This window comes from Miscanthus floridulus, chromosome 19 (genome assembly GCF_019320115.1).
Source record: "Miscanthus floridulus cultivar M001 chromosome 19, ASM1932011v1, whole genome shotgun sequence".
Classification (NCBI taxonomy): Eukaryota; Viridiplantae; Streptophyta; class Magnoliopsida; order Poales; family Poaceae; genus Miscanthus; species Miscanthus floridulus.
Genome location: NC_089598.1, coordinates 25,392,836 through 25,404,146, shown reverse-complemented (window position 1 = coordinate 25,404,146; position 11,311 = coordinate 25,392,836).

The following is an 11,311-nucleotide window of genomic DNA, read 5'->3' as shown; positions in this document are numbered from 1 at the left end:
GTATAGAAGAAAAAGACATATAATACTTTCGATTAGGGCATGCTAAAGACCATCAGTTGGAGTAGCAGCTACAAGTTCACCCGCCTGCCACAGGTGCCACCCTTTTATAGGGGCCATAATTGTTCTTTTTGTATGGATTTTTCAAGATGGAGTTTGAATATCAACTTTTGTGACAATATACATCTATACAAGTACTATGGATGTGAATTATTTCAATTTTTTAAATATGTCTTTCTAGTGAGTTTTCACGATTCATTGCAAAGGAGGTTATTTGAAACAGTGCCATTACAATTTTTATATTTCTGAAATATACCATTATAATTTGTCTATTTAAAATTGTTTGTCGAATCTTATCATTTTGTACATTTGCCATGGCAGTTCGGGATGGACATTATATTGCCAACGAATATCAAATCCAAGTAGTATATATAGTATTAATTTGGTTGTTTCTGTTACTTAGCAGTTAGCACGAACGGTAGGGACCAGGGTAGTTCATGAACTGGTGTTTGTTTCTTGCCGGCTAAACTTTAGCCCTGTCACGTTAATCTTCTGATACCAATTAAGAATAAGCTAATTATAAAACTAATTACACAGATAGAGGCTAATTCTATTAATTCTAATTAGTCCATGATTTGACAATGTGGTGCTACAGTAAACATTTGCTAATGATAGACTAATTAGACTTAATAGATTAGTCTCGCAAATTAGTCTAGGGCTTATGCAATTAGTTTTATAATTAGCCAAGTCTAATTATGGCAGAACCGTCCGAAATAGCACACTTACGGCGGCGCTCGTCTTTCACCAGACACTAAGCACCCCGAAAGCCAGCTATAGCAGGCGGTATCCGTTGGGCACACCCCAAGGGAGAACCCGAAAGGTCCACATTTTTCCCGAGGATCCAATAATGAGAACGAGTTACAATACAAGTCCATTTCATACATCAGAGTTTCTTAGAAAGTACATTATTACAATACCAAATACCAGAGTGCGGAACGATAAACAGCGGAATTTAAAAATATACGTCTAGCGATAGGGATGAGGATCCGTCTGAGCCCACCAGAAGAATCCTCCGCACAAGGTACTTCTCATGCATCACCTGCAACAGGGGTAAATAAACCCTGAGTACACAATGTACTCGCAAGACTTATCCGACTAGTGGGAATAATTTCCCGACTCCAAGAAATATGATAGGCTTTATGGTTTGCTGGTTTTCTTTAGCAGAAAGCAACACTAATAGTGAGTCCTTATTCATGTCTTATTATTATTAGCCGTATTAAGTTATCATCTAGCCAGTCTATAAGCACATATTCTACTTTCAAGCAAGAGTTGAGCAAGCAGTTTCATTTCTTCTCCTTTCAACTTTCAGTTCTTACTACGGTGCTAAACCACAGACAAGTCGTACCGGATTTCTTGATGATTCGCGAATTAATATGCCTAACTGGGTGCCCCAAAAACACATGCCCCGCTTATACCCCAGGCACAAGCAGGACTAATCCATCACTCTCCTATCCCGGGTGTCCAGGTCCCCGTCCAAACTTGGACTCCAAGCCTCCACTTCCTGAGTCCCGGACTCAGTGTGGTGCAAGGACCTCCACCATCTCCGCCTCCGATCAGTCGGTCCGGAAAGAGCCGGATCCGCGACAAGGGAGCAACAAGTCTTCCCTGCGCCCATACCCAAGTATGAGCTCGGGATAATAAATCTGTGACTTGCCTAGAGTTATATGCAACGACCGGTCCTTAATCGACATGGACAAGGAAAAAGTGTAACCAAGCCATGCCCTGTTGGCCGCAGGACACAACCCCTTACACCCACCAGTACCCAAACCATATCCCTGCCCGGTCACCATTTTCCTTCCCACTATTTTATCATGAGTGATCATATTTTATTACCTATTTGCGAGTAACGGCAGGTTACTCACACTACCGATATCTTGAGCATAGCAGCTACTCGACCTGTACTAGTAGGACTCGTGGGTAGATATATTTATGTATGTAGTTTCCATAAAATATATGTAACTTAAATGCACATCACACACACACACACACACACACACACACACACACACACACACACACATATATATATATATATATATATATATATATATATATATATATATATATATATATATATATATATATATATATATATATATATATATTCGGTGATCATTAAAATAGGGGTTATGCACCGGGGCTTGTCTTGGGCAGGCGCCGGGTCATTAGTGTCAGCACCAACAGGCTCATGGGCTCCCTCCTGCAAGAGGATCTCCTCCTCGTACTCCTCGATCACCTTGTCGTACTCCGGCTCGTCGACGGGCACAAAGTCTACCAGTTCGTGATCTACACGCATAAAATAATGACGCACTGTTTAGGAATAAAACAACAGCAGCTCTTAAAATAAAAGTACATCGATTCAACTACTAAGCTAGTGCTATCAACCATGGTGCTAAGCTATCTATTGTTACCGATAAGTCGAGGTATGACATTCATTATTATTATAACAACTACGGTGATTCGTACTCCTAATACCGATTTACACTATACACGATAAAGCAAGGGTAACAACTACTTTATTTAGCAACACATTCTAAGGCTATAAAATTTACAGCAAGTACATAACAACCTATTGAACTTGCTGTAAAATTTTTGTGTCTATATCTATCACCAATTATCCACAAATATTCCTACAAGTATTAACCTAACTAATATTAGCTATCTAGTTTTGAATTTACGACCCAATACTCGTCACAGCAAACTGCAATCCAACTATACTAGCCGGTAGACGGTATTTTTGCGAACCTAACAAAATTAGTCTTACTATTTTTGGACCACTACACAATTTACTATAAATTATCAAAGTTCAGCTTGAAAACTAAATTTGAATAAGCATTAATAAATTCGCTGGAAAGATGAAACCGCTTTCTATTTCGCGGCCCAACTGGCATCGGCTCGGCCCATTCTGGCTTCCCGCCCGCGCGCGTAGGCGGCCACCGCCATGGCCCACACAGTGACACGTGATGTGGCCCAACACCGACGGCCCACAGTGGAGCCGTGCACGCCTGGCGCAATCGCGAAGAAGCCCCTGCTATTTCCCCTATTCGCACAACTAACCCGAGCACTATTACGCTGAGTCACTGTTCTTACAACGATCACCCTCTCCTTTCTCATCTTCGCCACGACGACTTCCCCCGGCACCCGTGCGCGCACCGACGCGACGACGCGGGCACGAGTAGCTACGCCGGCTTCACCCGACCCACCACTTCCTAACTAAGGGGCCGATGGTCACCTTGACGACGACGCTGAATGCTCTAGTTTGGTTTTGGTTAATTGATGAAACCCTAAGTGCTAACCTAGTTTATCAAAGTGATTATGAGATAGGTAGCACTACTCCAAGTGATGAAGCAATGTCGAAGATCATGACAATGGCGATGGCATGGTGATGGTCAAATGCTTAAACTTGGAAAAGAAGAAAGAGAAAAACAAAAGGCTCAAGGCAAAGGTAAAATTGTAGGAGCCATTTTGTTTTAGTGATCAAGACACTTAGTGAGTGTGATCACATTTAGGATAGATAGCCGTACTATTAAGAGGAGTGAAACTCGTATCGAAATGCGGTTATCAAAGTGCCACTAGATGTTCTAATTCATTGCATATGCATTTAGGATCTAGTGGGGTACTAACACCCTTGACAAAGTTTGTGAAAATATGCTAACACATGTGCACAAGGTGATACACTTGGTGGTTGGCACATTTGAGTAAGGGTGAAGGAGATAGAGTCGAAAAGGAGTGAGTCGCGCTGTTTACAGAGTGACCAGACACGTTCGGTATGGTGACCGGACACGTCCGGTATTCGACGACGTACTCAGCGACCGGACGCGTCCGGTCGCCACACCGGATACATCCGGTATGATTCAGCGAAAGGAGTGTTCGGCAGTGCAGTCGATCGGACACTAGCAGCGTCCGGTCCGGTGTGACCAGATGCGTTCGATCGTCCATGGGTGCTTACTATACTCGACCGGACGCTAAGGCTCCGCGTCCGGTCAGTTTCTACCAGACGCGTCCGGTCGGCCCTGGTGGCTTACTGGACTCGACCGGACTCGGCGGTGCAGCGTCCGGTCAATTAAGTCTCTGTGTCCGGTGTGAGCGTTCGATCATCGGCAGATTAAGTAGCAATGGCTATGATGGTTTGAACTGGACACGTGGCAGTCTGGGGGCTACCAGACACGTCCGGTATGCCGACCGGACGCGTTCGGTATTCACGACCGGAGCGTCCGGTGCTACGTCCGGTCAGTTGGACTACAACGTCCGGTCAGCCCGCGTTATGCCCAGTGAAGGGGTATATTGGCTCTATTTGATGGGGGCTTCTATTTAAAGCCCCATGACCGGCTGAAGCTCATACTCTTGCACATTTTCATTGATATAGCAACCTTGTGAGCTTAGCCAAAGCCCTCCCACTGATCTTCATCATTGATCCATCATCTTTGTGAGATTGGGAGAGAATCCAAGTGCATTGCTTGAGTGATTGCATCTAGAGGCACTTGGTATTCGTGTTGCGCTGCAGATTTCACTTGTTTCTCTTGGTGGTTGCCACCACCTAGACAGCTAGAGCAACGATGGAGGATTGGCATGAGTTGGTGATTGTTCATGGCCATCTTCGGTGATTATAAGGGGAATTGTACCTTTCTCGGCGGAGTGCCGAAAGGTAACTCTAGTAAATTGCTCGTGTCATTGAGTTACCTCACTTGTGGGTCGGTTCTTGCGGTGTCCTATCGTGTGGACGAGGTTTGTGAAACACCTCTTAGCTGCCGAACCACTAAGTGTTGGTCGACACAACGGGGACATAGCGTGTTGGCAAGCATGTGCACCCCAGGAGAAAATCGATTGTCTCTTGTCTTTGGCATTCTTCCGGTGATTGGCTATATATTCATCTTGTGATCAGTTCATCCCCTACACGGCGGTATAATCACCCTACTCACTTATTTACATTCTTACAAACTAGTTGATACAAGCTCTTTAGTGTAATTAGAATTGTGAGCTTACTTTATTATTTACATTCATCTAGTTGAGCTCTTTAGAGTAGCAAGTTTGTGTGCCTAAGTAATCATTGCAACTAGAATTGTTGGATAGGTGGCTTGCAACCCTTGTAGAGCTAGAGCAAGTTTGCATTACGCTATTTGTCATACTAATTAAATTGCTCTAGTTGATTTGTAGATTTTTAAATAGGCTATTCACCCCCCTCTAGCCATATTAGGACCTTTCAAGTGGTATCGGAGCCGTGGTCACCGTTTGATTAAAGGCTTAACAACCTTGGTGTTAAATTATGGCTCAAGTTGTGTTCAACCATGTGGGGGGCAAACCACCGTTCTTTGATGGCACATGCTATGATTATTGGAAGAGAAAGATGAGGATGTATCTTGGTTCAATCAATGATCAAGTATGGGAAGTGATCGAAAATGATTATGCTATCATTGATCCCGACAATCCCACCAACCAAGATAAGACCAACAAGCAATGCAACATAATGGCCCTCAACACCATATACAATGCCATTGATTCCAAAGTGTTTGAGCAAATCAAGGATTGTGAAAGAGCAAATGAGGTGTGGACAAGATTAGAGAAAACATATGAAGGCACACCAGCGGTGAAGAGTGCCAAGTTGTACATCCTCAAGGATAAGTTGACAAGTTTCAAGATGAAGGATGATGAGAGGATTCTAGAGATGTTCCATCGGCTACAAGTAATTGTCAATGACTTGAAGGCTTTGGGAGAAAAGATCAAGGATGATGATGTCTCTCATCGGTTCTTAATGTGCCTACCTCCAAGATTTGAGATGTTGAGATTGCTCATCATAAGAGGAGGATTGAAGGAGATTACCCCTAACCAAGTACTAGGTGATGTCATTGTGGTAGAACCTCCTAATTTAAAGGGCCCACATGCATCTGTCACTGTCTAATGACCTTTGACATCTATGCATATGTTTCCGATAACTCAAGAAGACTGTCAGGTGTCCTCGGGGAACCCTGAATCATCCACGATTTCAGAGCAGGATCACATTACAGAGTCATTGCAGTATTACAACATTTATTCAAATATCTACACCAGAGTAAAAACAGCGGAAGTCTTACAATAACATAATTTACAAAACAGTAGTTTCAAACCTCACAACTAAGTTCGATGATTATTACAAAACAAAATAGTGGAGTGGCATTATAATATAATACAAAACACACAATGAAACTGCCCTACCCAAGGGCCACATATTTACTTCTCATCGTCAGATCGAACAATAGTCATGCAGCATGATCCAAAATAGATCTGCTCATGAGGCTCACCTGCAACAAGGGTCAACGAACCCTGAGTACAAAAGTACTCAACAAGACTTAACCGAAATAAGAACTGATAAACTCAGGAATGCAGGCTCAGGGATTCAAGGTATAGCTTTAGCAATGATCAAAGTTATTTTTGCGTAAAAGCTCTTTAACAAAATTTGTTATTTCAACATATAAAACTTTATAAGAACCACATCTGAATCTGCCATAATCCGTAATGAGATTATGAACTTCATATCCAACATCTTCTCAAACCATCCTTAAGTTCTAGTTATTAATACTACGATGATAAACAGTGAGTTGAGTCTCCATAACCGAGGAGCAACGACGATTCGAACCGATTATAAACCCAGCTGGGGATTCCAGACCACACGACATATGCAGGTCCCCGACCTACATATACCAACCTACTCTCGGATCCTCTAAAACAAGAACGGGTCCACGCCACCCGAGAATACAGTACTCCACCATTTCAGCCCATGGCCACGTGGGTACACGCTACTCTCACCATCTCTCCACTCCCAGTGCATGAGTAGCCATTCTCATAATAGAATAGCCAAGTTAAGGCTTACCGGAGTATGTGGTTAGTACTACAAAGTCTCACCTCATGCAATTCAACAACGGACGGACCTTAATCGACACAGGCGGAAAGAAGCCGCTCACAAGACCTCCATGTCTTGTGGCTCTCACACACTGAGTCCGCCCGGTCTAGATTTATTACTTCCCATGCTCATATCTCATGATAACATAAGTAACCAAAGATCTATTTAAAATTCTCAGGTGACAGGTAATCACCTGGCTAAGCAGGACTAAGCATAACTAGACATTTATGAATAAAAATTGGTAACAAGGTAGATATAGAAAAACAATATTGGTAATGCACCAATTAGGCTTCCACTTAACTCTTAATCACTTAATGCAGTATAGAAAAGCAAAAGCGAAATTAATTTGTAAAACATAAGGTAGGGTTGTATGCATTCGGGGCTTGCCTTCGTTGACGGAAAAGTCCGGTTCCTGCGACGTTTCACAAGTATTCGATCCGACCTCAACAGACGGATTAACCTCCTCCGTAACTTGATTAACTACCACGTGTTCATCTTCGTTCACTACACGTAGTAACAATGCTATGTTTAACATGATGCGGAATACGAAACATGATGCTTGATGATGGATACAAAATTAACAATTCGAATACAACTTTCCTTCGCGGTACAGTTGCCAGTCAAACTAACTAAACCTTTCTAGAATACTAACATCAATTGCCAAAGATCATTATCAACTAATGACCCAAGGACATCATTCAATTAAAAATTCAAACAAAACCTAAATCACTAAAGGTTATTATTTGCTTTTATGAATTAATTAATTAATTAAGAATTATGAAATAAATCAACTTGTTCCAATTGACCTCAAAATTTTTGTAAATGTTCATTACATGATAAGTAAGTGGCAAACCAAATTTCATAATTTTTGGACATTTAAATAAGCCTAGAAAAATCATGAAAATCCATTTATTAATAAATGAGCAATTTTCATCATATTCAAAAAGTGCTGAAAAATAATATTTCATATTTTTATTAAATAATATACATCACAGAGAGGTCACACAAAAATTTTAATAATCTTTGGAGCTATAAATAAATCTACACAAAAATAACAAAAATAGGCACTATTCATTCAATTCTGAAAATAGAAAAATCCATTTTGAACTACACAGTCACTGACATCCCGACCCCACCCGTCATCTTCAACCTCTGGCCTTGACTCCGGCGACACGTGCGCTGACCGACGATTCCCTCGCCGCCGGTGAGACCAATGGCGAAGGCAACTGCACCAACTTGCTCTCCACGACTATGCGCATCAACTAACGTCCTTAGTTGCATCAGTTGCGGCACAAGATGAGCACGGCACCGGCCATGGCGGACACGGCGGCTCGGTGGTGCTATGCCGGTGAAACGAAATCGAAAATGGTGAAACAAAAGGCATAGGAAGAACCAGGAGCTCACCCCGATCACGTTGAAGGCGGTAGACAAGCCGGAGGAACAACAGAGAGGTGAGTCGACGTTCATGGTGGTCACGGCGAAGCAGAGATCGTTGACGGTGGTGAACCGGCGACTGCAGTGGGCAAAATGACCAAGCAACAACGGATTAAGTACCACAACATCGAGACGAAGCCGTAGGTACACTGATCAAGGGCAACGGCTCATCGGAGAGCTCTGGCCACGACGACACGCCCGCGGCGGTGAGGTTGCCGGCCGCGAGGAAGAAAGTCATGGACAGCGGATTCTTGGCAATTTCAGGCGACCAAGGTTAGCTGGCTGGATTTGCAAGGAAGAGACGGAACTAGGACGGCCTTTACCGAGATAGCAACGGCGCTGGGGAGGCGATGCGAGCTCGCCTGAGCTATGGCGTCGACGACTGAAAAAACAGAGCAAGAGAGCGGGGGCAAACGGCGACAGCCAAGGCTAAATAGAGCGGCGCAGAAGCACAAGGAAGCCACGCAGGAGACTTCTCCGCACCAGCACGAAGCCGAGGACGTCCACGCGCACGCCTGGAAGCAAACCGAAGGTCGCCGGCGGTGTAGCAAGAGCTGCGGCCACTGTTCACCTTAATTACATATTTGTCATTCATTTTAAATTCCAAATTACTCCCAATTTTGTATAACAACTCAAAAATATCCAAAAATAAAAGTTGTTCAAAATCAAAAGTTCTACAACTTTGCTTTTATAACCAACCCCAAATTCGGTCTATATTTTGAAATGAACTTTTGAATTCAAATAGGTGACATTTAACGAATCACGCCTTTTGAATTACTCCTAATTTTTCATAACAACTTTGAAATCTCCAAAAACAAACTTTGTATAACTTGACAAGCTATCCACTTTTGCTTTTGGGCTCAACCCCAAAATATGCTTAGATTTTAAAATGAGTTTTCAGGGTAGGATTTAAATACTGAAAATCAGGGTTTTCTGGAAAATTCAAATCCAAACCAAATTTTGACTTGATTCAAACAATTCAATTCAACACTCATAACATAAATGTAAACTTGTTTTAGTGAATGCATATCAAAGTTTGCAATATGACCCAATGCCTTGCAATGCATATGATGACATGTCCTGTTTTTAATATTTTAAACACCCAGGGTGTTACAATCCTTCCCCCTAAAAGAAATCTCGCCCCGAGATTCAAAGCCATAGGGTAAGTAATGGAAAAGGAAATATGTCGCAAGAACACATACAAAATCTGTCCATAAAACAGTTGAGGTCCCTTTACAAAACACAATTTGTATCAACCTAGCTTAGCTAACATTATTCTATATTGACGCAAGAAACTCTGGAAATTTTTCTAATAAGTAATCTTCTGATTCCCAAGTAGCTTCTTCTTTTCAATGTTGATTCCATTGTATCTTGTAGAACTTGATTGTCCTCCTTCGAGTAACACGATCTTTCTGATCCAAAACTCGGATAGGATATTCGGAATATGTCAAATCTGGTTCAAGTTCCACTCCTTCAACCTCAACATTCTGCTCAGGCACTCGGAGGCATTTTTTCAATTGAGAAACATGGAACACATCATGCACAGCTGCGAGATGTTCTGGTAATTTCAAGCGATATGCCACTTTTCCATACCTCTCCAAAATTTGAAATGGTTCAATATATCGAGGTGCTAACTTGCCTTTAACACCAAAACGGTTAACTCCCTTCATTGGTGATACTTTCAGATATACAAAATCTCCTTTACTAAACACCAATGGTCTACGTCGTCTATCCGCATAACTCATTTGTCGGGATTGAGCTATCTTCAAATTACTTTGTATTTGCTTAACCTTGTCTTATGTTTCTTTCATAAGGTCAACCCCAAAGAATCTTCTTTCTCCAGGCTCAAACCAACTCAACGATGTTCTGCATCTACGACCATAGAGTGCTTCAAATGGAGCCATTCTAATGCTTTCCTGATAACTATTGTTGTATGAGAATTCAGCCAAAGGCAGACATTCATCCCACTTTTTGGAATAGTTAAGAACACAACATCTTAACATATCTTCAAGCACTTGATTGACTCTTTCAGTCTGACCATCAGTCTACGGATGATAAGCTGTACTATACAGTAGTTTGGTACCTAACGAAGCATGTAAGTGTTTCCAAAAGCTGGAGACAAACTGTGTACCCCTATCTAACACTATGGTCTTTGGTACTCCATGTAAGCTCATGATTCTTGCTAAATACATCTTGGCATATTGGATCATAGGATATATAGTCTTAACAGGAAGAAAATGTGCTGACTTAGTGAGTCGATCTACAATAACCCATACTGAGTTAAATCCTTTGGATGTCTTGGGTAGACCAACAATAAAGTCCATACTTATGTCCTCCCACTTCCAAGATGGAATAGGTAATGGTTGTAATTCACCAGCAGACCTCTAATGTATAGCTTTCACCTTTTGACAAGTATCACACTTTGCTATATATCTAGCAATCTCTATTTTCATTTTAGTCCACCAGAATCTTTGCTTCAAGTCATGGTACATCTTGTTGCTTCCCAGATGGATAGATAACCTAGTAGCATGTGCCTCTTCTAGAATTGACTGCCGCAACTTAGGAACCTTTGGTACCACCAGGCGATCCTTGAACCATAACACACCTTCATCATCTATGCTAAAGCATTCTGCTTTTCCATTCCTGACCCTTTCTTTGATATGGGCTATACCCTTGTTTTCCTTCTGAGCAGCAATAACTTGATCTTGAATAGTGACTTCAACAATTATGTTGGTCAAGCTACCTTGTTGAATTACTTCTACATTCAATTTCTCCATTTCTTGACATAAAGTCAAACCCATTGTTCTCACTGCCAGACAATTGCAATAACTTTTGCGACGGAGAGCATCTGCAACCACATTTGCTTTGCCGGGGTGATAATGTACTTCCATGTCATAATCTTTAATCAGTTCTAACCATCTTCTTTGTCGCATGTTCAACTCTAAC